The 24,179-nt window shown below is 46.2% G+C and overlaps 2 long non-coding RNA genes across 2 annotated transcripts in view; both read left to right on the forward strand.

The window, feature by feature from the left end:
- Window positions 1–557: 557 nt before the first annotated feature.
- The window catches only part of LOC308590191, a 113,327-nt gene continuing 89,705 nt past the window's right edge, over window positions 558–24,179 (forward strand). The window contains exon 1 of the long non-coding RNA XR_014009714.1: window positions 558–1,173. This is a non-coding gene — a long non-coding RNA (uncharacterized lncRNA). The remainder of the gene's footprint in view (window positions 1,174–24,179) is intronic.
- LOC308590192 lies at window positions 7,828–14,885 on the forward strand. The gene is made up of 3 exons (XR_014009716.1): window positions 7,828–9,555; window positions 11,846–13,298; window positions 14,775–14,885. It is a non-coding gene; the product is annotated as an uncharacterized lncRNA (long non-coding RNA).

Below are 24,179 nucleotides of genomic sequence, written 5' to 3' on the forward strand. Positions count from 1 at the left end.
AGAGATAATCTTGCTTGGGAAAGCACAGTGAGGAAATAAAAGTTAATTAACTAATCCGGAATGCAGCAGGTAGACTGGTAAATGGGAGTGGCCGCCAAGACCACATAACATTGGTCCTGAAAGACCTACATTGGCTCCCAGTAGGTTTCCGAGCACAATTCAAAGTGTTGGTGCTGACCTTTAAAGCCCTAAATGGCCTCGGCCCAGTATACCTGAAAGAGCGTCTCCACCCCCATCGTTCTGCCCAGACACAGGTCTAGCTCCGAGGGCCTTCTGGCAGTTCCCTCACTGCAAGAAGTGAGGTTACAGGGAACCAGGCAGAGGGCCTTCTTGGTAGTGGTGCCCTCCCTGTGGAACGCCCTCCCGTCAGATGTCAGGGTAATAAATAACTACCTGACTTTTAGAAGACATCTGATAGCAACCCTGTATTGGGAAATCTTTAATGTCTAATGTTTTACCCTTTATGTGCTGTAAGCTGCCCAAAGTGGCTGTGGAAACCCAGCCAGATGGGTGGGGTATAAATAATGAAATTATTCTTATTCTTATTACTAGCATGTTTGGTAATACCAATTAGTACCAAGATATTCCCTGTAGTGCAGTCTTTGATCTTAAAGCAGGAAAGATGGAGATAAGTCACTGAACCAAAGCCTTCCCTGTACAGTCATACCTCGGGTTACAGCTGCTTCAGGTTGCGTTTTTTCGGGTCGCGGACCGCCAAAACCTGGAAGTACCGGAACAGGTTACTTCCAGGTTTCAGCAGTTGTGCATGCGCAGAAGCGCTAAATCACACTTTGTGCATGCGCAGAAGTGTCGAATCACAACCCGTGTGCGCGCAGATGTGCAGACACGGGTTGTGAACGCTACGGGTTGCGAACGTGCATCCCGCATGGATCACGTTTGCAACCCGAGCGCCCACTGTAATGGCTGGGGAAGAATGGGATGACATACAGTATTGGCTTATCTGCTAGGAGGAGGCCTGGATTATTCTCTTGCCAACACTTCGTTGTGATATTGAGAAAGTGGCACATATAGATCAGGCTTTGCATCCTCATCAGAGTCCTTTCAGAGGTTGAAGCACAGAACCTCCCCACCTGAATGATTGCATAATGCAGCACAGCGTCAAAACAGCTCAGCTTCCACATTTGACTGAAGACAGGGGAGCATGGAACAAAGGTATTATTCCCCCACATTAAAACAACAAGGCAAGTAGAAAGCTAGAACATCAAGGAAGGCAATCTTCTAGCCCAGCCCTCTTCCTCTTGTGCTAGTTTTCTACCTGCAGTGAGGTGTTTTTTGTGTGTTTTTTACTTGGGGTATTCAAACTGAGCTCTGTGTTCAGAAGCAAGGGTTATATCACACCATCTGATTTCACCATCTGCTCTGTCATTTTGGCTCCTAGTGGTGTCACTCAGCAGAATGTGCTGTGGAAGGTTTCAGAACTCTATGTATCCAGAAATAAAGGGAACAATAATTCCATAGTCATATCCGACTTAGCTGGAACTGTGCAAGTCTAAGATACTTTATGGGCAGAGCCTCAAAATAGAATATACTTGAACCTGGGTACAATCTTCTCTCTCTCTTTCTCTCATTCTCCTTGTTCTGTCTCTCAATCACTCTCTTATTCTCTAGTTCCCCCTCTCTTCTTCCCCTTCTCATCTTCTCTCTCTCATTTGCTCATTCTCCCTCTGCTTTTCCCTCTTGTTCCCTTTGCCACACCATGCATTTCAAGCACGCTCAGTGTACATTTAAAGCACATGACCAAAGAATCCAGGAAACTAATTTGTTAAGGGTGCTGGGAATTGTAGCTTGGTAGGGGGAACTACAGTTCCCAGGATTCTTTGGGGGAAGGTATGTGCTTTAAATTCCCTTTAGATGCATGGTGCAGATGTGACACAACCCCCCTTTCTCTCTCTCCAGTCACATGATCTTTTGTTGTGTTGCCATCCCTTATCTCTGAGACGCGTCACAACCTGGCATTCCAAAGGTTATGCTCCAGCTTATTCAGTTGCTCCCGTCAGTGCTTAACCCTGCTTCCCGTCAGCCAAGGGAACCGGGCTCCTCGGACCCTGCTCAGAGCCAGAGGGAGAGAAGCACATGGCACATAGCCTGACCCAAAAAATACAGCTTCTGGGATTGTGGGGTGGCAATTTTACACATGCACACCCCATGCAGTGGTGTTTGGGGGTGGCTGCTGTTTAGATAGCAGTACAGGGTGTCCCTGTGTTCTTCATTACAGAGGACAGCCCTCAATTTGAAGGAGTCCACTACTTGAAAGCCTTCCTGGTCCAAGTTTGGTTCAAAGACAAAGAGTCTAAGAAGGGATAGCAGGAGGGCCCTTGAAGATGCTCATCCATAGCTTGTTGGCACCTGGGCAGCAGAATGAGAAGATGCACACACAGTTCACCTGTAGGCCACAGTCTTCCCCACTATGGTGTGATGTGCTGCATTTTGATTTAAACAACGTTGATGTTTTCCAGCCTTGCATCCATATCTATATACTGTATACAAGTTAGCAACATATTCAAATGTTATGGACATCCCCTCTTTTACTGCCACCGCATCCAGTTGTCATGTGCTTTACTTCACCATGGAGCAAGCCAGTCTTGCTGCCTTGGTTTGGTGGGTGGGTGGGATTCTTTCTCATTCTGCTCAGAGAGGTCCTGGACGTTTGCCCAAAGCCCTGCCCAGGTGGCACCGCTCCTTCCCCATTCCCAAATGCCACGTGGAAGTGTCAGCGGCAAAATTGGGGTGACCACAAAACACAGTGTCTCTTATCAAGAGGAGAACAGGAAGTTTCAAACTGGATGAGGGACCACATGTTGAGATTCATGCAGTGCAAGGATTTGGAGTAGTTGATGCTTGTGGTTCCTTCCAACTCTACAATTCTGTAATCTCTTAATACATTTTTGGCAAGGTGCCTTATACTGAGTATTGTCTACACTGGCTGGCAGCAGCTCGCCAGGGTTTCAGGCAAGAGTCTTTTCCCAGCCGTACCTGAATACACCAGGGGTCAATTCTGGGACCTCCTGCATGCAAAGCTACGGCCCTTTCATCAAGATTGTTTGGGAACACTCACTTGCTGAGGACACTTGGGCAACCAGTGGCGCTTAGGAGGTCCTTTGCCAGGAATGGCCTCTCAAGGGCCCTTTCCCAGCTGCTACGATGACTCTCAGGCATAAGAGGATTGTAAAGGGCTGCCTTTACCCATCAGGCAATAAGGCTGCCCAGGACAGAGTGCACTGCCAGGATGAAAACAGATTACCCGTGTTAGATCACTTTCCACTAAGTAGCTTCACAAAGATCATAATTAAAGGTATCACCACAAGGCAGCCTAAAAGGACAGCTTAGTAGACTCTTGCCTTAATCCAGCCACGTGTGCGATGAACATGGAAGCAGATTTTCCCACACCTGCGCAAGATAGGGCACTGCATGCATGCTTTTCCCATACCACATCTGTGGCTCTGCAGGCACATATGGTTAGCGAGAACAAGCAAGCAAGTTAAACCTCCTTCTCTTTCTCTCACATGCGCACACCTCAGTCCTCCTTCGCAACCAACTGGTTGGACCATGGGAAATTTTGAAAGGGAGCTGCTGTTTGATGCATGCTCCACAGATCCACTCTCCCCACTTACTTTTTGCTGGTTGGGACTGATGGGAATTGTAGTCCACAACATCAGGAGTGCGCTAGGCTGGCAAAGAGTCCTGAGAGCCAAAAAGGGATGCCTGAAAGAGGCACGTTTGACCTCTGGACCCGAGGTTCACTGCCTCTGGTGTAGATAATACAGAGATACAGTAGATATGCAGGTCTAAGGCAGCTTCCATTGTTCTTATGAATGCTCAACAAATACATTCTCTGGAAGCAATTCTTGTCTTAACAGTCTAGAGGCAAAGCCTGAACAAAGCCCTGGGCTGGTGCCCATATATTTTAATGCACACTGTAACAAACGACTCTTGGGGCACTCCCAGAAAACAAGTTTATTGATCATTCATTCATCCTGATAATCATTCATATATATATATATATATATATATATATATATATATATATATTTGTATTAGTTTTCAATTGCAGTCCAGTAACAGTCTCATTATAACAACATCAATTTATAATACAAATATTAATACCAATTGTCCAAATACCAAGATATATAATTTAGATAAAGTCCTCCCATGTGCTAGATCTGATGATTTGATTATTTTCTTTATTTCTGCGTTCCAAAACTTATTGATTTCCATTACATTCTGATCATAATAATAATCCCTTCTACAACTGCAATATTACTAACTTCTATTCGTGTTGACACATGAAATGTTTTATAAAACTACAGGTGAGGAACTCAAAACTATATCCTTGTTCTTCCTGTGTGTGGCAATTATTTTAAGGCACATTTTCCCCTACTATATGCATTTACGATTATAAACACTGGTGTTTCAGAAAGTGTGAATTTGATGAATTTGGCTTAAAATGCAAACTTAACTGAATTTCTCCCCCACCCTTATCTAATACTCCCTGTTAACACTGGCGTCACAACGGGGGGGGGCGGTACGCCCTGGGTTCCATGCCTGTGGGGGTGACAAGAAGTCACCCCACGGGGGCTCGTGGCTGCAGCGGTGACGGAGGGATCCCGGCACCATCCATACGGCGCTGGAGTGGCGCTGGCGGCAAACCGCTATACAGCACATGTGTGGCGTCACTTTGCACGGCGCATGTGTTGTACATAGTGACACCACACATGCACCCTATGTCGTGTCACCCGCCCCAGGTGTCATGACGCCTTCCTCCGCCCCTGCCTGTTAAAGAATCTGCTTCTCTCTCCAAAGTCTTTTCACCCAGCCTGTTCATCTCTCTCTCTCTCTCCCTCTCTCTCTCTCTCTCTCTCTCTCTCTCTCTCTCTCTCTCACTGTAGAAAAGGTCCTTGTTAGGCAACACACAGTCTGATGTGCCCTCTGCTGGCCATAATGAAGCTCTGCATCCTGAACCGCATTGTATGAGTGCTTCCAGATGTGATAAGGAAAGTGACAAAGAAATGCAGTGGAAAGTGTGGGGTGACAATTACTTGGCAAGACTTTTCCCTGCAGGTGAATCAGAATGAATGCTGAATAAGCAGCAGACACTGCCTAACCTCTCTGCAAACTCTGTGCCAACATATCAGGATGAGCATTCAATAAATAGTTTGCCTTGAATCAACTTGTGTTGCAACTCAGCAGGTGATCAGATGCAAAGACAGATAGGGCTTGTTGTCCCTTTCACACAGGGATGGGGAACCTTTGGCCACTCAGATGGCATTGGACTCCAACTCCCATCAACCTCTGCCTGCAGGGCCAGAGGTCAGGGATGCTGGGAGTTGGAGTCCAGCAAGAATTCCTACATAGCACACCTGGTCCATTACTTAAAGTAGTCCTGACTGCTCTAAAAGCCAAAAATCCATGATTCTCTGCGTCCTGCACTTGGCAGCAATGGGCCAGTGGGCTTTTTCCATGACTGTGCCCAAGTTTTTTACTCCCTCCCTGCAGGGGCACACCTTGGGAAGTGAAGACTTTGTTTAAACAGGCCTACCTGCTAGGTTGACCGCTGTTGTCTTTTTACAGGGGTGTATTTACTGCTCGGGGGCGCTGTGGGTTAAACCACAGAGCCTAGGACTTGCCAATCAGAAGGTTGGCAGTTCGAATCCCCGCGATGGGGTGAGCTCCCGTTGCTCGGTTCTTGCTCCTGCCCACCTAGCAGTTCAAAAGCATGCCAGTGCAAGTAGTTAAATAGGTACCACTCCGGTGGGAAGGTAAACAGCGTTTCCGTGAGCTGCTCTGGTTCACCAGAAGCGGCTTAGTCATGCTGGCCACATGACCTGGAAGCTGTACGCCGGCTCCCTCGGCCAATAAAGCGAGATGAGCGCTGCAACCCCAGAGTCGGTCATGACTGGACCTAATGGTCCAGGAGCTCCTCTTGAGGAGGCCCTTTACCTTTTTATTTACTGCTATATTTAATATTTGAGTTGATGTTTGAATTGTGCTTTCACTGGCTTCTGACAGTTGTCTTCTATTGTATTGAGATGCCCTGGTGTTAGCCACCTTGAGTGCCTGGTGAGGAAAGCGGGGTGGAAATCTAATTGAACAAACAGGTATCAAGAGGTATTGCACTTAATCATATTGATTTCACTCATTTGTTTGCTTGAAAGGAACTGTATATTTAAAAGTGGCGTATGAATAAGAATGATGATAATATGCATTCTTGTAAATGTAGCTTGCTTGGAGAATTCCCTTGCAAAATTTGGATAAGTGCAAATTTTGCAAGATGGCTGTGTTTTGGTGCTTGTATTGTTTCAAAAAGTGAAAATTTAATAAAGAGGAAGTGAATTTAAACCCTCATCTCTTTTTATAGCTCGTGGTTTATCTGAGAGAGCTAAACCACGCCCCGTAGATTATGATCAGTGCTGCGCAACAGAAGCGTAGTGGCTGCACATTCAGCCACACATTCACGCTAGGGCATGAACTAGCTTAGCATGTCATCCAAATCAGCCAGCTGGGCTGCTACCCTTCAGTCCCCCACATGGAGTTCTGCTCATTTCCTCCTCCTTCTTCCCAGCAGCACTGGTAGGGGAAAAAAATCCTCAGTCTAAAAGGGCACTCTTCCTGTGGTGACATCATGCTCCCTGTTGTCCTGGCAACATTCCCACTCCCATTTTACATAATCCAGCACTGAAATCCTAAACCTGGCCTTTGTCTCTGCTTACCATCCCCGCATGGGAGGGGCTCACGCTTCTCTGCTGGCACAAGGTAACTGTTTGTGTCAGTAGCCCGTTGATTTCTCTCTTACTGCATGATGGTTCTTCTCCCCAGGCAGTTCCTGGCTAGAAATTCCTTCATTGGAAGTTTCTAAACAAAGGTTGGATAGCCATATGTCAAGGAATATTTGTCTGTGATTCCTGCATTGCAGGGTTGGACTAGATGACCCCTGGGGTGCATTCCAACTCTACAATTCTATGATTTGCTATCTGTCGTCAATTTTCAGCGAGCCACTTTGCACACAATGTATTTGTAGGGAAGGCCATATATAAATATAAAGTGACTATGACCAGGAAACAGATTCAGCCTGCATTTTCACTCTGCTAAGCTGTCTTGCAACTGGGTGAAGACTTCAAGCATTCAGTGATCTCCTACATTTACTAACTTTAGAAATTATTGGGTGGGTGAGAATCTGGGATCCAGGATTTTTTAGGTGATCCTTGCCCCCTGCAAACCCATAACAGTATTCTTTAAAATGCGGTGACTTCCTCTGCTTCAGTATTCCCATTTCTTGGGTGTCAGATGAGACTCTACTTTTGGAGTCATCCCTCCCCCCAAAAAAGAAAAGAAAAAGATGTCACAACAATGCCAGTTCAATAGAGCTGAGGAAGGAAGCTAGAAGCCGCAGCTCTTCTATATTTGGACATGTCTGTTTGAGGTTGCGGCAGGTGCGTTGCTTGGGTGAACATCAGCTCTTTAAGGCCAAGATGTGAGGCTAAGTTTGAATGTGAAACATCTTTTCGTTGTAAAGGCTCAGCCCTGGAATGTGTAATAAGGAAAAATATACTTTTATTTATTCTATTCCACTTTTGAGGACATGCAAAGCACCCTTTGGGTTCTAAATGACCTTTGGCCATGCTGGCTAGCAATGTCTCAAGGGACACAGGTTTCCCATCTTTGCCTTATTATTTACTTATTAATTTATTTATTAAAATTATATCCTCCCCTTTTTTCCTCCAAGGGGATCCCAAAGCAGAAAACACTTTTTTAAAAAAATACAGTTTAAGATAAAGTTTAAACATTTTAAAAACAATAAAACACAGCAAAACATCTAAAATAAGTTTAATAACAGATGTAACCATCTCATGTGTCTGGATAGGCCAACAGAAACAGAAAGGCTTACAGCTGGTGTCTAAAAGAATACAGTGATGGTACCTGGCTAACGTCAATAGGCAAGGAGTTGATAAGCACAGGTGCTGCCACACTGCTGTTTTTTGTTGCATCAATTAAGTGTTTTAAATTTGTTGTTAGCCACCCTGAGCCCGGTTTTCTGAACCGGGAAGGGCGGGGTATAAATAAAAATTTATTTAAGAAATGATTCCTTACAGATGTGGAATAGACATGGCGTGGCACTTGTCAAAGTTCAAACTCCACAGATTGAAGTGATTGAATTGGCACATACAGGGTAATGTGATCCCTTGAGTAAACTTGGAACAGCCTTTTTAAAGAAAGGATGGCCCATTTAATGCCTGAAAGCAAAGCCTTCCTCTTGCTCAGGTTGTATGAAGAACAAACAAGCAAAGCCCTCAGCCTGAACCACAATCGCTTGACATAAGCAGCCTTTTAATGCTTGAAAAGACCTGTTCAGCCTCAGCTGACCAGCAAATTTTTAAGGGAGGAGTGGAAGGCTGTGCAGTACTTTGTAAGGTTGGCAAGGGGAGCAGCAACAGCAGTGATACGGGGAGTTCACCACCACAGGCAAATCTGCCCCACCAAGCTCAGTCTGCCCTCAGCCAGCCAACCGCAACCTATCTGCCTTCCGACTTCCATCCTATCCAGGGGGTTTCCCTGCCAGTCAGCTTCCTGCTCCGCCTCAGCCTCAGTGCCCCCTTTGTAAAACTCAGCAGCGAGGAGGACAGGGACAAAAATGAGACTCAGCTGACTCTGCCTGCCTTTGGCTCTGGCTCCACCTAGGGATGAGCAAGTATGTCAACTTCGGTTTCTCAGTTTCTCATTTTTCCAGCCTTAACTTCAGTTCTTCACATATCCGCACCACTGTGCAATCATAAAAGTCCTGATGAAAATTCACCAGCACTCGAGTACAAAGTTGTTTCAACAGAACGTTTTTGTTTGCAATTTTGCCTGATGTACACATTTCTGCTAAACAATCTCCTCAAATGCAACACTTTTATTGGTGTCATCTTCCAGAGGAGGCTGGTCCTTCAGGGGTGCCCAGGACCCTGCTGTGGAAGGTTTTCTGTGTCCGCTCTCCTGCTGGGCCTTAACTTCATTCCACCTTCCCATTTCGATTTCCAGGGACTGGAAATTGCACTCTCCCCAGACTTGCTTCTCTTCACCATCTGAAACCAGCCAGTCTACCCTTTTGAACTCCCAGCCAAGAGTCTCCAGGGCAGAAACGAAACACAGGCAGGAGCCACAGGCAGGTGGCCATTGAGCCTTTGGCTGGGGCGGCTTGTCCCTCTGAGGTGCCCCTTTTGCCTCCCCTGCCCCCCTCCCACCACCTCCATTCCTGCCAGTCGAGGCAGGAGAATTTACCTAGCGTGTGAGAGGAACGAAGGATGTGGAGGCGGGGCTATGGTTGCCCATAGCCAATCGCAACGCAGGCTGTGAGCACGTGCAGTGCCGCTTCTTACCTGAGCAGCAAGTTCTCAGGAGGAGGCAGGCAGCCTTCTTGCTGCCCTCAGAGGAGCCTGCAGGGCTGCCAGTAGCATCACCCTAGCTTGTTTCTGAGAACAGTCGCCATCATCATAGGGAATGTGTGGACTGTGGGTGAGCCCCAGTTGACAGGGTGACTTTAAAGCAATCCCTTGGATTGTAAGCATAATTTGTCTTCCTTTGGAGAAGGGGGAGGTGGGGAAATGGAGGGGCCAACTTGCCTGGCTTTCTCTTCTTCGTTCTGCTGCTCCTGCCCTGGTTGGGGCCCTGGATTTTTTTAGTGTTAAATCCCCGCCCCCATTTTTAGGTCATGGGAATGGGGAGATGGATGGCACGTGCCCCTGGCCTCTTCTTCATGGAGGTGACCTGGCCTGCTGTTATTGAAAGGGAGAAAGAAACTAGGGTGGGGGGACAAGGGTGCAATTCCTAGTTGTGGCAAACAAAGGGTGACGGTGCTTTACAGTGGAAAGTCTAACCAATGTCCATTCAGAAGTAAGTCCTATTGAGTTCAGTGGGGCTTACTCAGTCCCAGGTAAGCGAGGCTAGGATTGCAGGCTTAATGATGAATAGCTGCTGGGTGGGAATCAGGACTGGATTTTAAAGGGTGGGAACACATGTTTTAGACTAAAATTATTTCATCCCTTCCTCTCCTCCCTTGCTTTCCTCCTTGTCTGCCTCTTCCTGGAAGAATATAAATATAATTCTTAAAAATAATTATGCAAGGGCTGACTAGGGTTATTCAGCAGTATTGTGGGAAATACTGCATCTTGCATATTCTCCATGGTTCTCTTCATGCATTAAAGCGCTGGCATTAAAGGCATAGGGGCAGGGCTAGAAATAGGATAGCAACCCTACTTGCTGTTGCTCAGCCCATCTCCCTCCTTACCCAGTATATATTTGCCCCTGGGCCTCTAAAACACAGATGGGGAACCTCTGTGTTTCCTAGAGTCCTTGCCTAGTCACTCCTGCTTCCTTTGACCTCTTTGGCACCCGGTAAATATGCATTGTGTGTAATTGGGCCTTCGGCAGCAAAGCCTGAAGCAATAGTTAAAACAGAGTCAACCAATTCCCAACGGTCTCTCAAATCTGGCCCAGCTATCTTTATAAACTGCAGTACATTCCCTGGCCGTTATAAGGGTGGTGCTGCGACACAAGGAATGCCAGGCTGGTGACTCCCTCTGCAAGCTGTCTCTGCAGTGTTCTGTGTAAGTCACCTGGACTGTCTACCTGAATCCCTGGTAGGAGGGAAATTGGGATGGAGATTCTTATTCCCCTCCCTTTTTTGATGGAAGCCTTTTTTCATGATTCCAAACTTGTCTCCCCTCCCCTCATTCAAAACTGGGAGCAAGTAGGCTAGAGAAAGATGTTTATTTTGTTTATTCCTTATTTATCAGTATTAAGTTTATATCCAACCTTCCCTCCAAGGCTCTGAAGGTGGCACTCATTGGTTTACTTTTCCCCACACTATCCTCACCTTTGAGGTAGGTTAGGCTGAGTGAGTGGCCCAAGATCACACAGTGAGCTTCCCGGCTGATTTTAACCCAGGTCTCCCAGGTCCTAGTCTATTTAATATTCCTCTACATTATTCCATGGGTTAAACCACAGAACTTAGGACTTGCTGATCAGAAGGTCGGCGGTTCGAATCCCTGCAACGGGGTGAGCTCCCGTTGCTCGGTCCCTGCTCCTGCCAACCTAGCAGTTTGAACGCACGTCAAAGTGCAAGTAGATAAATAGGTACTGCTCTGGCGGGAAGGTAAACGGCGTTTCCGTGCACTGCTCTGGTTTGCCAGAAGCGCCTTAGTCATGCTGGCCACATGACCTGGAAGCTGTACGCTGGCTCCCTCGGCCAATAAAGCGAGATGAGTGCCGCAACCCCAGAGTAGGTCACGACTGGACCTAATGGTCAGAGGTCCCTTTCCCTTTACAGTGGTACCTCGGGTTAAGTACTTAATTTGTTCTGGAGGTCTGTTCTTAACCTGAAACTGTTCTTAACCTGAAGCACCACTTTAGCTAATGGGGTCTCCTGCTTCCGCCGCGCCGCCGGAGCACGATTTCTGTTCTCATCCTGAAGCAAAGTTCTTAACCCGAGGTACTATTTCTGGGTTAGCAGAGTCTGTAACCTGAAGCGTCTGTAACCCGAGGTACCACTGTACGTTATTCCACAATCTGGGAAAAAAAGATGTAGAAGTGAATAAGCTGAGAGAGGAGAACCATCTTCTCCTACAGGTCTGGTAACTTCTGTTGTCCTATGTTAACAGTCCTGTGCAGCACCTTTAAGACTTATCCATTCAATCCTGTACATACTTATCAGGGAGCAATCCCCATGGGATTCAGTGGAGATTACTTAGTTTATTTGGCATGAACTCACACTAGAAATTGTGACAGTAGGGCCCCCTTCTGAAACATGGTAAGAAGATATTTAAGTGCTAAATTTTTAATAAAACCACAGTGTTTAAGGCCCAACTCCCTCCCCCCACCACCAAGGAAGAGGACAGGAAGAAAACCAGAACTGGTGGGATCTACACAAATTTTCTCCCAGCAGAGAAGCAACTGCAACAACAGGCGTCCTTTCTGAATCAAAGTAAGATGCTTTTCAGTTTACTTAAGTAAAACTGTGATGCTCCAGTGTCCACTATAGGGAGGAGGATGGGGAGAAAACTAGAACAGCTTGGCCACCACCCCACTGAGACTTCCTGGCAGTCACACTAGATCTATTGGGCACCAGCTGCCACTGGGGTAGACCACTGCGCTCAATTTTCTGGCAGTTTAAAGAATGCTACTGTTTGAGTCTAGCTTCCTCTGTTGCTGCTGGTCATCCCATACTGTGTAGCAGTCAGTTGCATGCATTAATTTTCATCTCATTGCCCTGGAGCCACAGGAAGACATTAATAGAGCAGCACAGGACCCAGGAAGGGTAACAACAAGGGACGTGATGTAGAAAAAGTTGAGATAATTTCAAGAGCAAACAAAAGGATGATGAGGGCCAGGATTTAATTGCATCATTCAGCTCCTCAACTTTGGAATATCACGTGGAAGCTCCTGAGCTTCACAGATATGCTCAGGCTCCACATGTGGCAGGAAGATTAGGCATCCCTAAATGCTTCGCTGGCTACCCATGAGCCTTACAGAATTGTAGATTTGGAAGGGACTCTGAGGGTCATCTAGTCCAACCCCCTGTGATGCATTTTGGGCATGGCATTGTCCCTTGGTAGACAAGCAGTGTTTGATTTTGGTGCTTTTTCATTTTGATGCTTTGAAATAGGACTAAAATGTGACCTTGAAGAGTGCAGGATAGTAGTGGCTGAAGGGTGGGGGTGAGAAGGAAGCTACACCAAACAAACACTTCCATTCTTTGTTTCAAAGGGTGAGAACCTTGATATAAATATTTAAGAGGATTGAATGGAAGAGTACAAGAGTGAAAAACTAGAGTAGCATTAGTAAAAAAATAACAACCTGTGTCTTAGAACACTTTCAGGTGCCCTTTAGTGCCAAAGCCTCCTCATTGCCTGCTGCAACCTCTGACCATGCTGTAGCCTTTTGGTTGGACCAATGGCAGCATCAACAACAGATGGTGTAGGAAGGGAAGGTCATGAGCTGGGACACTTATGTGAGACTCTCTGGTCTGGAAAATGCTGGCCTTGACTCTTCTGCAGGGAAACAGCTGCAATCATCCAGATGCCGCTAGAGAGAGGGGCACAAGTGGCCCTCGTTCTTCAGGGACGTGCTGGGAAGTCCTTTTCCTGCCAAGGGCATTCAATGTATTTTGCCCTCCTCCTTTGAAGGCAGCCATGAACAGCTTGCAGCATCTCACAGAGGCCCTCTAATGGCATCCTGGAGGCAGTCTCCCGGTGGGGGATCCTTGCAACCTGCAGGAGCTGTGCCACAAGTTCAACAAGCACCTGGTAAGAACCCTTTCTCCTCTGGGCATTCCTTCTCCAGCAGAGAGACAAGAAGGTGGAGCACAGTTGGCACACCATGAGCAGACTGTCTGTGCATGGCATTTGACTTTGTCTGTTATCTTTGATTAGGCACCAGAGCTCAGCGAGGGGGTTGGACGCCTTTGCTTATGACGTCCTTTCCCACTTCCACAGCAGGCAGGCTTTGGTGAGGAGCGCTACTGCCATGCTCGTCGCTAACTGAACTTTTGGGTTCCCCTCAGTGGATAGCCAACAGGCAAGATCTCCCTTCGTAGCTTCATGGTTTGTCCTGAAGATGTATACAGTGGTACAGATGCTTCAGGTTACAGAAACTTCAGGTTACAGACTCTGCTAACCCAGAAATAGTACCTCGGTTTAAGAACTTTGCTTCAGAATGAGAACAGAAATCGTGCGGCGGCAGCGGGAGGCCCCATTAGCTAAAGTGGTGCTTCAGGTTAAGAAGAGTTTCAGGTTAAGAACGAACCTCCAGAATGAATTAAGTTCTTAACCCAAGGTACCACTGTAATTGCAGGCAGAGGTGTACCTATGGGTTGATCAGATTGGCCCCTGCCAAAGGTGCAGGCGGGGGGAGGGGGCAAAAATTGCACCTCTCAGTGCCACACCAGAGGAATCCAGGCGCTGGTGCTGGCCATCACAGCAGCCCTGCGAAGCCTCCTTCCCAGTCTGCCGGCAGCAGTGCTCCCTGTGAGGACACTGCTGCTTGGCCCTGTGTCCTCCTAGCATGGCCACTTCTCCTTGTCCTCCTGCAGGCAACACTCTTAATTTACCACAGCCGAGTCACTTTTCCTTGGTTTCTTTCCCACCTTGACCAACACGCTGCTGCATATTTACCCCAGAGGTTTACTCCATATTTACCCCAGAGAGCAAGGACCATTGACTTAAGCAAGGCTTACTTCCAAGTAAAGCACAACTTTTCTGCCAGCACCTTGTTGGAAGTAATGAAAAGGCAAATGAGGTATTGTCAGAGGTTCCTGCCTCCAGCATGGCAGATTTAGGCTGCAGTTCTGTGTACCCACTTTCCTGGGAGCAAGCCCCATTGAACTCAGTGGGATTTACTTTTCAGTAGACATAAGATTGTGCTGTTAAACGCTCAGTTTAAGTGTCATTTGCAATTGCTGAATTACATCATGGTGTTTTTTCCTGGAGATTGGGGTGGGGGCAAAAGGACATCTCTGGCAAGGGCGCAAGGGATGGGGAGATAGGGAAATGGTTTCGCCCGGAGAGAGCTAAAGTAAAATTCCTTAGGGATCCCATAAAGGGGAGGGAAATATCACTCTTGCCGTTAGACCAAACAGACCACTTGCAGGTGGTTTTTGAAATCTGGCAGGCATCTCAGTGACCTGGACCCTGCAGTGAACTCAGCTGGGAGTGAAGTTTGGAACTGCGGTGGAAAGTGGGAGCAACAGCAACTATGCTGACACTGTTCACTGATTCATTCAGGTACACTGGGATCCTAGCTGACATTGGAATAATGGAGACGGAATGTTTAAAGAAAAAGAAGAGGAAGAACAGCTTGTCATGAGAATCACATCCATGTCCCCTTTTCTTGATATATGCATATATATATATATATATATATATATATATATATATATATATATGACATTATTACAATTACAGTGGTACCTTGGGTTAAGTACTTAATTTGTTCTGGAGGTCTGTTCTTAACCTGAAGCACCACTTTAGCTAACGGGGCCTCCTGCTGCTGCCGCACCGCCGGAGCACGATTTCTGTTCTCATCCTGAAGCAAAGTTCTTAACCCGAGGTACTATTTCTGGGTTAGCGGAGTCTGTAACCTGAAGAGTCTGTAACCTGAAGCGTATGTAACCCGAGATACCATTGTAGTTATTTCTAAGAAATCCATCAGCTTTCCAACGCAGTTTCAAAATTTAAAATTGGACAATTTGTTCACACATTGTAGCTTAAAAAAAAAAAAGCTTTAGCAGTCTTGGTGACATAAAAAGCTTAAAAAACCCCAGTCAGAATGGGTTGTCATCTGAGAATGCAATCCAGAAACACCTTTAGAAAACAATGAAGTTTTGTCACCTTACACGATGCAGATTTCTGGTCTGGCCCAAGGACTATATAGATGCAGGGGTGCCAACTTGGCTCCCCAACTGTGGGTGCCCAGCACGCTTGCTGCAACATCATGATGAGACGCCATTTTGTTGTGGCGCGTGTGTGCCATAAAAGAAATTGGGCCTGCACAGGCCTAGTTTCTTTCATGGCACATTTTCCCTGGGGGCCCCACTGCCTTAACATGAAACTGCATCTGCCAAGGGGCCTCAGAGGCCCCACGGTGGAAGCCCAACCCCCGGGGATGCACAGGTGGGGGGTGCGTGGCATGTGGCAGGGGAGTGGCAGTGGCACACAGTGTGGGTGGGATGTGGGGGCTGGGCACCCACAACCAAAAAATTTGTGGGTGTCTGCCCCCCCCAACATGGCACTACTGTATAGATTGATATTGCTGGTTGATGGGGTTGGAAAGGAATCTTACCATCTTCGCACTTGGCTTAAGCAATATGGATTGTTTGCCTTCCCTGCAGCAATGGATTGCTCTATGGCACCCATGTAAACCCTTTAAGCAATAAAGCTTTTAAAAACTAAACTTCTCTCCTAGTGTTTCTAAGGATTTTCATGGATGTTGTTTCACTTGCCTCCTGATCTAGCAGGCAGGGTGTTATGTACTGAGTTGAATAGGATCCAAACTGCAGCAGTCTGAATGGTCCTAGAACAATAGGATTCAGAATGCAGCAGTCTGATTGGTCCTAGAACAATGCAGCAGTATGATTGGTTGGCAGGAGCCACCCAATCCAGCTCCAGATAGAAGTGAATCCACAACCTGATTGGCCTACAGGAGAATTCCGGAATTAGTCAATCACGTGCAGCCCATTGTGTAAATAATGTATATAAAGCAGATACTTTGAGGGGACTTTCATTCCCTCCTCACCACTATGAGCTGAATAAAGAGCATGAAATCCACTCTCGACTCTGAGTATATTTCACAGTGCTTCCGTGTCCTCCTGCAGCACTCTTTGCCTCTTTGCATGGTTAGCAAAAGCAATGGGCTGGTGGGCGGGGGCCAAAATCCATCATGTTATTTAATGTTCACGCAAGGGATGCTTTGCATAGCCAGAAGATATGATTTAATGTCCACTAATAAGCCCATCACATCTTTGAGGATTAAATTTCTGAAGGATTGAAATGGCCAGCTCAGGTTAACTATGATCTATTAATTAAAAAAACAAATTAAAAATCCAACTGCCATCAACTCACAGAAACAGGGTGTGAAGGAGCAGAGATGGGGAACCACATATATACTGAGTGATCTGTGGTTCACAACTAAGTATGGGTGTGTGTGGGGGGTCCCCTAGCCTGCTTTTGGTAGACCTTCCGCTTGATCTTTTGGCACCTGAGTCCACAAAGTGAACCCTGCAGCTCCACAGACCATAATGCTAAAGTCAGCATGTAACCAGCAAGCCCTGGTTGAATTCAGTGTTATCTCCCTAAATGCAGAATGCGGCAGTGGGGAGCCAGAGGTATCCAGGCTCAGGGGCAATTAAAACCTTGATTCCCCCAGGTTGCCTTCCCAGTGACCAGAAGCAGAAGATACCTGCAAACACCTGTGTGCCTTATTCTGAGTCACACTGCTGGCTCATTCAGGGCAGCACTCTTGACTTCTGATGAGCAACAGCTCCCCAAGGCCCACAAGGAAGGCGTTTCCAAGCTCTGGTGCCCAACATCCCTTTATATCTGGGGACTGACGTGGGGCCTTCTAGAGACCAACCATGTAGGGTAGAGCTATACAGTGATGGTCTTGAATAAAAAAGATTTTGGCAAGTGCTATTTGTCATTCCAGAGACCTGCAGGGTGAGAAAAGATACCCCTTCAACATTCCCTCTTCTATGCAAATGTGAATAGTACAGGAATCCCCACTCCCTATTGCCACTGGACACTTCATATCATGTGTTAGTAAGTTCCACAAGTTAATTATGTTGCTGAAATGGAAATCGTGGCCAGGGGTGGGTTTTTTTGCTGTTTCTGTGCTCTATGGGCCACCACTGGAAACGCTGAACTAGATGGACCTTTGGCCTTGTCCAGCAGGACACGTGTTGAACCATTTATTTAGAATTTTTACTGTTTTGCACAATTTGTTCTGCTTCTGCCAGTCCCAGGAGGGGCAAAGAGTTCTACAGGTTACTGAAACCCCTGCCTCTTGACTAGATTTCCTCCCTCCCCATTTCTTTCCCTTTTGTGCCATATCTTTTAGACTGTCAGGGCTCATCCACACTTCCACTTACCCCATCACTTTCTCCCGGCATAACCCGCTGTATTGGTGCAAACATCAATTGGGTTTTCTCCAGATTGATGTTTGTTTCAAATTTAGCACTAAAGAACAGGTTTCCAGGGGAAAGGAGGACGACAAAAGCAAAACTGCTCAGACCTGTGCTTTCTAGGCACAGGGGAAGCAGAAGTCTATGGGAAAGAACAGTCTTGTTTGTATTGATACTTGGGATTCATTAATTTACTTGGCTCATTTTGTGGATAAAAATTCTTTAAATACACATAAATATCTGAACACCTTCCACAACTGTTTCCTGGCTTTTGAGATTTCAGCAAATGTTGCCAAACTATTTCCAAGCTATGTTTACAACACGATGCTGGAAATGAAAGGAGGAAGCGGGAGAGAGAGAGAGAGAGAGAGAGAGAGAGAGAGAGAGAGAGAGAATAATGGAAACTTTGATTCTGCAGCCCAAACTCTGCCATTTTTCTGCCCTTCATGGGATGGTGGCATACAAAGATATGTTCTTAGGGTCACGGTTAAATACAGACAGGCGTTCCAGAGGTTGCATGCACCACTACAGCTGGTTGAAGGGGACCAAATCCATTTGCCAGTCGATCTGGTTCCTTTTTACCAGCGCCAGGGGCACAAAAGCATACAGGCAAGCACTCACTCCCTTCCCTTCTCTAGCAGCTGCTCTGTGTGGTGTATTCAGAGTTGTTTGCTGCTTCCGGGAAATTGCAGGCCGAGAGCCGATGAGGAGAGGTCATTCCAGGCAGGGATCCCATCCCAATGATACATACTTCTTAACATTCCATAATGCCAGCCGACTCCATATGGGCATATGAAGAAGTATGTAGGCTCAGGAGGGAGCAAAAGAGGGAGCGAGCAGCTTCATCTCCTGCCTTGTGCCACGCAGAGGAACCCAGCAAGATCCCTGAAAAATAAGAAAAACCTGTTAGTGGAGGTCAGAGAAACTCATGGGCGTGGCCAGCCCTTACATTGGGCAGAGTGAGGCAGCTACCTTAAGCATCCACCGCTATGAAGGTAGAAAGTTGTAGCAAGCTGTGGGAGGACAATGCAAGCCTGGCCCCCTAAGCTAGCCTATGGCTCTCAGGTGCTGTGGAAGATGCTGTGCTGGAGGACCAATCTGGTTGGTTTCTGTGTGTGGAATGTAGGGGGCCCATCTTGTATTTTGCCTCCAGATGACCTGTTTGTTGAGCATTCATCCTGATTTGCTCACACAAAAGTTATGCAGAGACTTTAAGGTGTCTGTTTTTATAAAAATTTTTTAAAAAAACAAAATGTAAGCTCAGAGTGACTCGCAATATAATAAAAAATAATAAAACTAATACAAAATTAAACCTACACGCACGCACACACCCCTGCCTAAAAGGTGGCCTAACACATCCCACCTACTAAAGGAGCCCATTCATTCTTATTTGCTTGTGGAGTTGTACAACCACAAGCATTTATCCTGATTTCATCCTGATTTGCTTCTGCGCCTTTTATACATCTTCCTGTTAATCAATCATCTATCCCACACTTTTAAAAATCCACTTCCCTGTGACTTTCCTAACCACAAAAGGCCTGCTGTTTATTTTTAAGTGGATTTGTTGCACCAGAGTGCTTTAATCCACTTTTAATTGCATGAAGCTACATCTCCAGGAATCAGAATTGAATCCCTCCTGCAAAATACTGACACAGTCTGGATGCAACTTCAGGCAGCAAAATGTCTTACGCCAGCCTAGCACATAGAGTGGTGGCTGGTTTGTGTTGGGACTGGTAGGGCGTAAGGTGGGGAGACCAGCAGCAGGGGGAGCCAGAGCCAGTGACAGGCAGAGCTGAGTTCTACAAGGGCAACACCGAGATTAAGGAGGAGGAAGAAGCTGGCAGCCAAGGCCACCCTCTGGACTGCTTATAAGTAAGAAGGCAGGCAAGTGGAGGCTGGCTTAGGGTAGACTAGGGTGGTGACACAGTGCCCCATCCACCCAAAGGGACCAGCCTCCGTGGGGTGTTTTACCAACATCCATTGGCAAAGTTGGCTTTAAAAAACCTCCTGGTCAAAGGCAGTATGCCTCTCTGTTTGCCAAATGCTGCATGCAAACAAGAGGAGATGGTCTTCATATTTGTGCCCCCCTCACGAGCTTCTTGGGGCATCCAATTTTATCATCATAACAACCCTGTGAGGTAGGTGAGACTGAGAGACAGGCCTGATCTACACACAGCGGCATAAAGTGGTAGGATGCAGAAGTGGTGGAGAGGGATGCTTGTATTGCTGTCCCATGTACCAAAAAAAAGCTAGCACACCAGGGTTGATCTCAAGCATGTGGATGAGTGCAATTTTCTCTTTAATATACACATTTTTATTTGCAGTTCTGCCTTTTATACACAGTTTTGCAAAACAATTCCCCCATATGTATGCTATTTGCACTTTTGTATGCATTTTAATACACACGTCCCTCTAGTATATGCATTTTACGACATGTTACTTCGCTGGAGAACTGCACTGAAAAATTCAAGGAAGTGTTAATTTCAAAGGGTGGATGTGTTTTGGTTTGCATATTGTTTCGGAAAGTGCCAGTTAGGTTTGCCCAAACCTAGCAAACACAAAGGAGCTCTGGAGTCTAGCTTTGCAGCAGCTCCAAAAAGCTGCCCTCATCTTCCCACTTGCCTGCAGAGAAGGTGCTCTTGCCAGCTTCACACTCTCAAGGGGGGTGAGCTGAGAGTTTGTCATTTTTCACGTTGTGATTTTGGAGGGTTGGGATCCAGACTGCCTATTTAAGGTAAAGGACCCCTGGATGGTTAAGTCCAGTCGACTATGGAGTGCGGCACTCACGTCTACCTTCAGGCTGAAGGAGCCGGCATTTGTCTGCAGACAGCTTTCTGGGTTATGTGGCCGGCATGACTAAACTGCTTCTGGCGCACGCAGCACTGCTAGGTAGAAATAAACTTATTACTCAGAAGTCCCAGAGAATCCAGAATGGAAGCTGGATTGGGTTTAGACAAATCTGCAGAAGGCAGATCTCTCAGAGGCTTTTCATTGTGGCAGCTAAGCAGAACCTTCATGGACAAAAGAGGTCTATTCCTGAGTATCAGGTGCTGGGGACAACCTTCTGTACCCTGCTTTGGCGCTTTCCAAAGGTGCCTGGGCTCTTTGTTGTCAGATAAGAGGGCTGTGGGTTTTTCCCAGCGAGATTATTTTTATGAGATGTTGTTGGCTGCATTCCTGAGATGCTGGCCCACTCTACTGCCTCTGCCTCTGGGATCATATGAACCCTCCCACAAACATAGCAGGAACTGGGTCAAAATCCCACCCCCCCTGCACTGTGATTTGTTCCTTGGGTGCAGAACCTAGGGGCAGACCAATCTGTCAGTTTTGGTTCTTTTCAGTTCCTCCTTTTTCCCATTTAAAGTCCAGTTCACACCATTTCCACATCAGTTTGCATTTTTTTTAATCACGGAAAAATTCCTATGCACCTTCCTGTTCATTTCTCCCAATATATGAATTATTCTATGCAACTTTGCACACATTTCTGCAATCAATTTCCCCTGATAGAATGCATTCCTGCACATTGTTTTCACTAACTTACATGCATTTTGCTATACTTTTTTTTGGGGGGGGGGGGTTGGAGAACTGCATTGCAGAATTTGTAGCTGCATGAGTTTCAAAGGATAGCTGCTTTTCACTTTGTGTATTGGCTTGGAAATGATTAAGGGTGATTGGAAATGACTGGAAATGATTAAGACAAGTATGCACAAGCCCTACAACAGCCCAAATGAGTCCCCACTAGCTCTTGAATCCAAACCGGAAAACAGGGTGCGGGATCTCAGACATAGGGACCAAATACGGCCTTCCACTCCTGTCTATCTGGCCCTTGGGGTGCTTTCCAGGCAACACCTCCTCCTCAGCCACAGCACCTCTCACCCATGCTGGATTAGGCCCATGGCAGGTCAAGAGCCACTAGGTACAGGGTTTCAGCCTGACCTAAGGTGAGCGGCAGCGGCAGCATAACTGCATTGCGCTCTATGTGGGGCCTCCTTTGCTCTTGGTCCAGAAATTGCAGTTATTGCACAAAGCTGCAGCATGACCGCCAACAGGGGTAAGATCCTATCAGCATATTGCACCCCTGCTCGGAGATCTGCACTGGCTGTTGATTTGTTACCAGGCTAGATTGAATGGGTTCCTATCAATATATAAAGCCCATAATAGCTTGGGAACAATCACCTCACCCCATATCTACTCACTTGACTGCTGCGGTTTCAGGAACTGGCACTTCTACTAGTGCCACATAATGCTTGTTCAGCACATTTAATCAAACTTATACTCTGGAACTCGCTGCCTATTGAAATTAGACAGATCCCTTTGCTTTTGGTGCCTGCTGAAACCCTTTTGTGTTTAGGCAAGCCTACTTGGACATGTAACGCTATTGTGTATGTTTGCATTTAAAATCTGTTGGTTTTTCATTATTTTGACAATTTTATTACATCTATCAAACCTGTTTTTACTGCTATTTTAATGATTTTTTAAAACTTTTTACACAAACTACTTAGAGATATTATTTTGATTAAGCGATATATAATCTTGGCGTGCGCGCGCGCGCACACACACACACACACACACACACACACACACACACACACACACCGTATATATTATGAAGTGGGTCCCCCAGGTTCAATATGGGTCCTGGGTGTGGAAACACAGAGGACTATTTATTAACACCCTGATCCTTACAGCGGCCAACCAGTTGCCTCTGGAAAGCTCAGAAGCAGGACATGAAGGCAATTGTCCTCCCCAGCAATTACGGTACTCTCTAGCAGCTTTCAATAGTGTATGACCTCTAATCATGGAGGTTCTCAATAACTAGGGACACATCAGCCTGTTTCTGATTCATATCAGTTTCCACACGCTTTCATTCATAAGTCTCTTATGCCCATATCTGAATCATTCTGTGAAGCATAACTATTCTGATCCAGGAACTGCAAATCGTCCTGGTTTTCTTAAAAGTATGGAAATGAAATTCTCAATCATCTCAACATATAACCATCATGGCCAGTAGGCATGGATAGACTTCTCATCTAATCCCCCTTTAAAGTAACCTAATTGGGTGGCCACCACTGGCTCGTGTGTCAGTGATTTCTGCAAGCCAACTGTGTATTGTGTAAAGAAGGCCTCCTCTTTCTCTGAATCTCCTCTTATCTGATTTCACTGAATTGTCCCAGTGAGGAAGAACCTATTTTTGTGCATTTTCTCCACACCAAGAACATTTTAATACACCTCTATCTTGCCCTCCCTCTTTGTAGACTGCTTACACACCAGACATTTAAAGCTCATACACCCAACTCCAGAATCCTAGGAAAGGTAGTTTCCCCCTCATGGAGCTACAATTCCCAGCACCTTCAATAGACCATGGTTCCCAAGATTTTGGAGGGGAGAAAAATGTATTTTGAATGTGCTTTAAATGTGTATTATGTACACATCCAAAGTTATCTTTCTTTCTAAACTAAAAAGGCCTTCAGGTTGTTATCCTGAGGCTGATATAGTCATGCCATCACCACAAAGAACTAGATAAGAGGAAAGGCTGGAAGGGTCTGTTCCCTGTGCAGCATTTAATGGGGTGTGGCCAGGTCCCTTCAGAGATTGTCAAAAGCACCAGATTGTCTTCCTTGCCTACTTCTGGACAACCACTAAAGACCCATGGCAGCTGTGCCAGGTCAGCCCTGTCCTAGATACAGTCTTGGAGGCATGTTTAGGGTGCTGCATCTGAGAATGTTAATTGCTGAGGGTCTTGGGGGGTGGAGTGGGGGACACCACTGAGGTCAGGCCAATAATGGCAAAGCAAATCCAGAAAGCAATCAGAGCAAGGTCTCTGTGGTTGAAGGCTGGTGCTGAAGGCTTCTCCTGAACCACAGCAGGTATACAGGACTATCAAATAAGCTGCCCCTGGCAAGAGAGAAATCAGCTCTAGCAAGCATCCCCAGTTCCATTTGCAATCTGGACACACAAACTGGGATGAGCCCCATCCTTCATACTGACAACTGGATCTTGATTCAACTGCTGTGGCGCTTTAACTACTACGTACTTTGGAAACCTGTTTACTGTGCATTTGGACCCCTCTTTAAGATATTGCAGCCAAATTTTGCATGCTAGCTCCTGAGATGAAGGAACAGCTTTCTGCATGTTTGGATACAACTAGATGCCATTTTGAATCAATATGGTGGACTGAACCCTTGCACTGGTTTTAACCACTGGTTTTTGTTGGTGGCAAAATAAAATAGGTCTAAAATAAGAATTTGTGGATGCAAATATCCAGGTTTGGGGCAAGTACTCTTTGGTGAGAGAACCCCAGCAGAGATTTTAAATCACAAAATACACAGCAAAGTAAAGCATGGAAATACAGACCTTGAAAAAATGCCCTTCCAAGTTCCTTCCAGTTTCCCTCTTCTCCAGCATAGAAAATGCCACATGTCTGGTAAGTTAAAAATACCGTAGCTTACTTTCAAACTCTCCAAAGGTCAGATTCATGTGCTTTTCCATACAGCATTCAGAAAAAGTTGCA

This window comes from Podarcis bocagei (assembly GCF_964188305.1).
Source record: "Podarcis bocagei genome assembly, chromosome: 7".
Lineage (NCBI taxonomy): Eukaryota > Metazoa > Chordata > Lepidosauria > Squamata > Lacertidae > Podarcis > Podarcis bocagei.